Source organism: Nicotiana tabacum, chromosome 1 (genome assembly GCF_000715075.1).
Source record: "Nicotiana tabacum cultivar K326 chromosome 1, ASM71507v2, whole genome shotgun sequence".
Taxonomy (NCBI): Eukaryota; Viridiplantae; Streptophyta; class Magnoliopsida; order Solanales; family Solanaceae; genus Nicotiana; species Nicotiana tabacum.
In genome coordinates this window covers 120,815,505-120,824,793 of record NC_134080.1, presented here as the reverse complement: position 1 = coordinate 120,824,793, position 9,289 = coordinate 120,815,505, and positions in this window count along the sequence as shown.

Sequence of the window (9,289 nt, the reverse complement as noted above, 5' to 3'; positions counted from 1 at the left end):
TGCAGGCGTCCACAGGCCCTGGCGTCTCCCTCTATCCCTTTATTCCTGTTTTATTTCCTTAATTCAGAAACAATGTATCGTTTATTTACAGACCTTGTATGTAGTATTCTTAGATTGTCTGTGGTACTGTGACACCAGTTCTGGGAGGTTGAGGTTAAAACAGTTATATTAGATATATATATATTCAGATAATTTACCGCATTTCTTCCGCTTATTATAATTTTCGCTGTTTATACGTCATTGCTTTATAATTGTTAACAAGGTATAAAATGGATAAAGAAGTAATTTTCTCAAATATTGGCTTGCCTAGCTCACATTAGTAGGCGCCATCACGACTCCCGAGGGTGAAAATCTGGGTCGTGACATAACTAGGTAGAAATAATGTATGAAAATTGTAGATAAGTTGTATAATATATAATTAGTTGTATGAAATTTATTTTTACTATGTATAAATCAGATACAAAATATACAAAAGACATATTGTATAAAACTTGTATAACAATTATATTTAAGTTGTATCATATTGTAGTTGTATTTAACAGTGTAGAAATAATATATAAAAGTTGTAGATAAGTGTGGATTAGTTCGTTTGAATCCTAAAAATATGCTCAACTTGTAAGTAAATAGAATAGTACATACTCTTTAATTTTAGATTTTGTATATACAGATTTTCCCTCTAATCCCATATTCAATGTCAATCGTTTTGCTCAAAATTTGTCCTGTGGAGGAAAGTCTTCCAAATAATGGACCCATATCAAAATTTTGTTAACAGTGATGGGATTGATTTTTGTTTAAGTTTAGGAAATTCCCAAGTCCTTTTCTTTTCTTTCTTGGAACGTTCCCTTTTCATCGTACATAGGAGAAAACAACTACGTAGCAAAAATTATTTGGCATTCAAGTATTATTATTATAAATTCCCTCGTCATTCCTAACAGTTTAATTAACAAAATAATGGAGGAGCCTTGAGGGCTGGAGCAAAATAGCACTACTAATGATCTTGAGGGCTGGAGGTGGTGATAGCTGCTTAACTATTTTATTAGTGAAATAGTTTAAAATAATAAAAGATCCGGAGAGAAAGGGGAGAGAGGAGGAAAAAAGGAAAATGGTGTAATTAAATCCCTTGATTGAAGGCACAAATAATGGATTTGAGAGCCTTTTAAGATGAAATGTATATATTTTGTAAACAAAACTTATTTATGCTGGATAATTAGTTAAACATGAACATTAAAGATAATAAAGTTTCAAATTGTGTATAAGAATGATAAAATCCCTTGAATAATTGAGAAGAGATATAGTTTGATTGCAAACCAACCCTAAATTAACTAACTGTTTATTTGGCCAATTCTTATTCCTCAATTTTTAGGTACTCGTTATGAAACAGACCCTTGGTATTTCAAGGTTCGCACGAACTCACGAATGAAATTCCATATTTGTTGGACTTTGCATGCAAGATCAAACAGTTAAGAAATTGCATATCTTCGAACACTCTTAGAATGTTTTAGGCGCTATTTTAATCTATTATCGTGATTATGTATAATTTTGCGTGATATAATTATGATTCCTAAAAATAAATTAAGGTATGCGTTCGCACAACTTTGGCCTGACGATTTTAATAAACAATTGAGTATTACTAGTTGTGTACACGTAAGCATAACATGATTTCGACACCCAAGCAAAACGGATACATAGACACATGATTCGTTTCAAAGATAATTCTATAATTTAACTAGGTAATTAAAAGCGGTAAAAAGACAAAATATACACAGGGTTTTAAATTGCATAATAATCAGATAATCAAGACAAGTGTGATTGTTAAGCGACTGTGTTAAAACCATGAAACTGGGATTGCGTAACACCTTCTCCCAGGTTAACAGAATTCCTTATCTGGTCTTCTATATTTTGCAGGCTTAAACATAGTCAAATTTTCTTGAATTGGGATTTAAATTAAACTGGTGACTTGGAACACCATAATAATAATTCCAACCGGTGACTCTAAAATAATAATGTTACACCCATGTTTTCTTACGTGAGAGTACGTCGTAAGTCAACTAATATAAGCTTAGAAATGAGATCATCTTTGAAAGTACATAAAGCAAGTTAATCATGTTACCTCGGAGGTTACAAATATTGAAGATCATGAACAACAAGTACAAAGAGGGTTGGAAGGTTCAGAAGCTAACGAATTGAAGAAAACAATGTTTCGTAGAAAGTACATGTTGGGGTGAGACTAGGGTTCTTAACATGATAAGGAGGTTATGTTATGATTTATTCTAGTCGTACGATATTCGTGTGTTATGTTTTGAAGTCAAGCGAGTTGTGGAACAAAAGTCGATTAAAGTCATCATAAGGTACGTTCATAAGTTTTACTGAAAATTTGGGTGAAATATAATTGCGATTTTCTCCCAACATACTTAGATTTATGGGGTTTTCCACCCATAAAATTGATGATCTATGAGTCTACTTTCTAATTAATTAAACCGTTTGTCCATACGAAGCCAGAGTAGAGAGATATGAGTATTTTTGCGAGATTGCACAGGCTACTAGGTGACAAGTAGGTGTGCCACCTACTTGCTTAAATGAGAGACCAAAAATGGGCCATTTCGGGTCGTCCAAAGAGGCCATTTAAAGGCCTATTTTCTTCATATATTAGACTGAAAATAGGACATAATAACCAGACATAAGCTCTGCAAAAATCCTCCCAAAAATTTCCTATAACCCTTAACTGATTTTCTCTCCCTTTAAAATTCTAATTGGGGGTAAAAACTTAGAGTTTGAAGAACCAAAATAGGAGCTGAGTTATCCAACAAATAAGGTATGTTTACTACTGTATTTCATCTATTTTTTCTACTGTAAATTCATGGTGATTCATTCTATACTTGTAAGAACTCACGGGACAATGATCGGAAGCCATGCGTTCGAGCTATTCACTTGTAGTAGACTGTTTTGTGTTGCTGTTGGGATGCGTGTTTTACTATTGTTTTGAGAAATTTTCCAGGAGGAAGGGTGTGGATAAACACCATATAAATTTAGTGTGGTGGGCTGGTCGTTTGTCGTAACATTTCCGGGTCGTTTGACACTACTACAGTGGTCGTTTTGTGTATGAAGAGATTGGGGTGTGTTGGGCTATTTTGTAGTATTTGATGGTATATATAAGGCTGGAAAATAATGTATATATGTTGTTATTGGTTTGTTCTTGTTGCTGGTGGTGCTATGTCGAATTGGAGGGAAGTAAAGATTATAGGAGAGATGTTGCCCGTTTTATTATAAAATAAATTTTTCGTTCATTGTGTGATAAATGTACCTTCCATAACTTGATGACAATATTGTTATCGTTGTTGTAGATTAAGGTGAAACGAGGCGAGTTTAACGAGGTTATTGGATAGATTGTGATAAGGTATGTTAAGGCTAAAACTTTCTTTCATTTTGTCATGATCCAGTAACTATATGTGTTCGATAACGAGACATAAAGAGAAGTTCATATTCATGAATTTATGTACATTTTACCAGCCTCATAAGTTACAGCAGTCTCCCTTATCGGGACTTCGTATTAAGTTTAGTTTTGTCTTCCGTTAGCGAAGACAGCAGAGTCTCTCTCTCTCTCTCTCTCTCTCTCTCTCTATATATATATATATATATATACACACACACACACAATATTACAATATTTTCACTACATCGAGCTATAATCGATTGGCAGGCCCCTATTGAGCAACCTCTAATCAGATGGTGAGTTATATACCGAGCCTACTATGACCGAGCGCCTATGAGCAAGCCTAAAATGTACGAGATGCAGAGCCTAGTATGGCCGAGCGCCTAAGAGAGAGCCTACTACAGCAGAGCAGTTACACATACCGAGCCTTATAGGGCCAGACAACTATTTTACATACTATATTGAGAGAGTTGAGTCAATATCAACATGTAAGCATATCTTCAAATAATCTTTACTCCCAGTTACTTTCGATAATTAAATTATCAGTTCAGTCTTAGATTTCAGTTATTCAGTTGCCTTACATACTCGGTACATTATTTCATACTAACGTCCCTTTTGCCGAGGACATTGTATTTCACGCCTGCAGGTCCTGATAGACAGCTGGATAGACTTTCCCAGTAGACGGAGCCAAACATCAGCTTGATTGGTAAGCTCCATTTCCCTGGAGTTAGCAGGTCTAGACCTCGGAGTACATTTTATATACGGAAAAAGGTCATATATGACAGTGAACTATGCGAATTAGGACAAATATGCCCGTCGTTAATAGTTTGGCACAAATATTCCCAATCCGTCCAATATTTGGTCATTCATGCCCTTAGTTTAATGGAACCACTATTTTATCTTTCTTAAATAATTAATAATCGGACCCAACAAAAATACGCTGACCCGATCCATTAGGCTCCGACCCAACCTTATTTCAAAGATATTTTTTGATATATTATTTTTGTTTGATTGAGAAATTGTGTGATAATCATATTATTTATTTGAGTAATTTGATAATCGATTTTTTTTGTTATACATCTTCGGGAAGTAATCCTACTAAAAGTAGTAATTGATATTTATTTTAAAATATAATATTCGAATTAGTTTGTGCTTTCTTCAATCATTTTACCATCTATTTTTTATTTTTCTCAATTTATTTGTATTTTTTATCAAACCATTTTTATTAATTAATTATTTCATAAATAAAAATACACAGCCAATTCTGTATCAGGCAGAACAGTCTGTAGGTGTTTATTTCATGTCTGTTGCGTCGCAATTATGAATAACCAATCCTTTAGGAGAATTTATTCATTCACTGGTTTGGTTGCAACAACGTTCACGAAAAAAAATTGAATGGAACGATTCCACTTGCCTTTTAGAAGCTCTAAAGCATGACCTATTTGTAAGTTCTTACTCTCTGGTTTAATGTCAATAACTTTAAACTGTGTATTTGAATTTATGAAATAATTAATTAATAAAAATGGATTGGTGAAAAAAACAAATAGATTGTGAGAAAAATGGCTTGTGTGTATGTTTGTATATTGATTTGGAGTCCCGTAGGCCATTTTGGCTTGAATTGGTAAAAGTTAAAGGTTTGAAAGATTGAGAAGTTTAACCTAGAGTTTCCTTTATTGATATCGAGTTTGGATTTCAGTTTCGGAAGTTGGAATAGTTTCGTTGTATCATTTGTAACTTTAGTACAAAATTTGAGGCCATTTGGAGTTGGTTTGGTATGTTTCAGCATTAGTTTTAGAAGTTAGAAGTTCATAAGTTTATTAGGCTTGAATCGATATGCGATTCGTGGTTTTGGTGTTGTTTGATGTAATTTGAGGTTTTGAGCGAGTTTGTATCATAATTTACGACTTGTTGGTATGTTCGGACGGGGTCCCGGGCCCCCCGGATGTGTTTCGGATTGAGTTCGGATAATTTGTTCTTATATTAAAATTGTTTGTTTCATGTGTTCTAGTTTTCTTCACTGCGTTCGCGAAGGTTTATCCACGATTGTGAAGGGCCCTTGTTGGCAGATGAGAATTTTCTCTTCGAAATCGCATAATCGAGGATGCATTCGCGGAAGGTTAGAGCGTTGTGCACTACGAACGCAGTTAAGAATCGCGATCGCGTAGAAGGAAGGAGAGGCTGTGGGAAGGAACACGTTGTTCATCGCGTTCGCATGGCCTTGAGAGCGGTCACGTAGACTAGAGATCACTGGTAATCGTGTTCGCAACTGGATTCTTGTGATTGGATCATGTGTATTGCTCATGAGTGGTTTCTATCGGGAGCTTTGAGAGTATAATAGACCTTCTACTTATAGATATGGTGGACTTTGATATTATCTTAGTCATGGATTGGTTGTCACCTTATCATGCTATTTTGGACTATCACACCAAGACGACAGCCTTAGCCATGTCGAGGTTGCTCCGATTAGAGTGGAGGGGGACTGGTGGCCATTCTACTAGTAGGATATTTATTATGTTAAGGCTCGGCGTATGGTTGAGAAGGGATTTCTAGCATATTTTGTCCTATATCTACGATCCAAGTGCAGAGCTTACTTCCATGGATTCAGTACCAGTTGTACATGAGTTTCCAGCGGTGTTTCCTACAGATTTGCTGGGGATGCCACCCAAAAGAGATATTGACTTCTGCATTGATCTGGTTCCAGAACTCAACCCATTTCTATTGCACCTTACCATATGGCCCAAGTTGATTTGAAGAAATTGAAGGAGCAGTTGCAGGATCTGCTTGACAATGGATTCATTAGACCTAGTGTCTCATTGTGGGGTGCACTGGTGTTGTTTGTGATTAAGAAGGATGGGACGATGAGGATGTGTATAGATTATCGGCAGTTAAACAAAGTCATTATCAGGAACAAGTATCCATTGTTGAGGATTGGTGACCTACTTGACAAACATCAGGGTGCTAAAGTGTTTTTGAATATTGATTTGAGATCTGGCTACCATCAGTTGAGGATTAGGGCGTAGATATTGCTAAGAAAGCATTTCAGACTCGTTATGGTCACAACGAGTTCTTAATGATGTCATTTGGCTTGACAAAATGCTCCGCAACATTTATGGATTTGATGAACCGGGTGTTCAAGCCCTATTTAGGTTTTTTGTGATCGTATTCATTGATGATATTCTGGTCTACTCCCACAGTCGAGAGGAGCATGAGCATCATCAAAGATCGTACTTCAGACTCTAAGGGATTAACGATTGTATGCCAAGTTTTCAAAGTGTGAGTTCCGATTAGACTCAGTTGACTTTTTGGGCCATGTTGTATCTTCCGAGGGTATTAAAGTGCATCTTAGATGATTGAGGCAGTTCAGAACTGGCCTATACCTACTTCAGTTGCACAAATTTAGAGCTTCCCAGGTTTGGCAGGTTATTACCGCCTGTTCGTGGAGACGTTTTCATCTATCTCAACCCCATTGACCAAGTCGACCTAGAAGGGTGCTCTTTTCCGATGGCTGACGAGTGTGAATTGAGCTTTCAGAAGCTCAAAACTGCTCTGACTACAATCCCAGTGTTAGTGATGCCTACAAGTTCAGGATCGTACATCATGTATTGTGATGCATTGCGTATTGGGCTTGACACGGTATTGATGTAGGATGGTAGGGTTATTACCTACGCGTCTCGGCAGTCGAAGGTTCACAAGAAGAATTTATCGTGTTCATGAATTAAAGATAGCAGACATTGTTTATGTATTGAACATTAGGAGGCACTATCTGTAAGGTGTTCATTGTGAGGTTTATACCGACCATTAGAGTCTCCAGTACCTGTTAAAGCAGAAAGACCTTAATTTGTAGTAGCGGAGATGGTTGGAGTCATTGAAGGACTATGATATCACCATATTATATCATCCGGGGTAGAACAATATAGTGGTCGATGCATTGAGCATGAAGGTGGCAAGTATGGGTAGTTTGGCATATTTACCAATAGCTGAGAGGCCACTAGCCATGGATGTTTAGGCTTTAGCCAATCGCATTGTGCGATTAGATGTTTCGGAGCCCAGTCACGTTTATGCTTATGTTGTGGCACAGTCTTTGTTGTTGGAGCGTATCAAGGCGCACAGTTTGATGATCCTCACTTGTTGGTGTTGAAAGTATGCTGCAATGGGTTGTAACTGGTGATGATGGTGTTATGCAACTTCAAGGACGGATTAGTGTTCCAAATGTTGATGGGTTGAGAGATTTGATCCTTGAAGAGGCTCACAGTTCGTGTTGTTTTGTTCACAAGGTGTCACGAAGATGTACAATGAGTTGAAACAGCACTATTGGTGGTGAAGAATGAAGAAAGACGTTGTTGCTTATGTATTTCAGTGCTTGAATTGTCAACAGGTGAAGTATGAATATCAGAAACCGAGTGGATTGACTTAGAGATTGGAGATATTAAAGTGGAAATGGGAGAGCATCATTATGAATTTTGTGGTGGGCTTGCCATGGACCTTGAAGAAGTATGACGTAGTTTGGGTTATTGTGGACAAGTTGACTAAGTCCGCACATTTTATCCCGATGGTGACTTCCTATTCTTGAAAGAGGTTTGTTCAGATTTAAATTCAGGAGATTATCCGCCTACACAACATGCCCATTTCCATCATTTCTAACAGAGGCACACAATTCACCTCACATTTCTGGAGAGCCGTGCAACGTGAGTTGGGCACGCGGGTTGAGTTGAGCACATCATTTCATCCTAAGACGGATGGACAATCCTTATGCACTACTCAGATCTTAGAGGACATGTTACTTGCTTACGTTATGGATTTCGGAGGTTCATGGGACCAATTCTTACCTTATATAGTGCTTGCCTACAAGAACAACTACCATTCGAGTATTCAGATGGTGTCGTGTGAGGCCCTATATGGGAGGCGATGTTGTTCGCCGATTGGTTGCTTTGAGCCCTGAGAGGCTACGTTGTTGGGCATTGATTTTGTCTATGATGCTATGGAGAAGGTTAAGGTAATCCATAAACGACTTCGCATGGCTCAATCTTGGCAGAAGAGTTATGCGGACCAGAAGGTTCAAGATGTAGCTTATATGGTGGGAGAGAGAGTTTTTCTCAAAGCTAACCTCAAATTGATTAATCAAAACAGGCGTTGTTGCTATTCTTATCATACTGCCTGCCTAGACAACATGCCAATAGGGATAAATGAAAGGAGTACGTGTTCTATACTATTTGTAGCCCAACTAGCAACTTTTTAGAGAGCATGTCTGTAGGATATTACTATTCACCTAGAAAGCATGCCCATAGGACCAAAGATGAATAATTTCGCGCGTTCAAGTGTTTCACTGCCCAGATGTAAATCGCCTAGAGATCATGCCTATAGATCTTTAATAAGACTTATAATCAACAACTTTGTCAAGATAATCTGCATAGTAAGTACAACCTAAATTATTTTATTGAGTCATTCAATCACATAGAATCATGCCTGTAGGTCTTGAAAAATTTAATGCACATTGACTCCAAATATGCCTGCCTACAACCATTCACTTCATAATCTGAAACACTATTAGCATAATCTCATGATTGTTTGTGTGCACTTGTGCCTATGTATGTAGGTCAATTTAGCCCTTAATTGTTAACTATGTGCAGTCCTAACTGTTTTGATTGTGCGCCTACTTTTCTCATTTTTTAGCATCCAAATTGAAGTCTAGAACTACCAAAGTAGCAAGTCCAAATCCTCCTAGACCATAGACATGAGACGGGTACAGCACACATATGACGCGATTTAGAATTGAACTAGAACGCTTTAGATAAACAACTTTAAGATAGTAATTGGGTAGCAGGAGATGATTTTATGTGCCCGCTTAATAATATGCGCAAC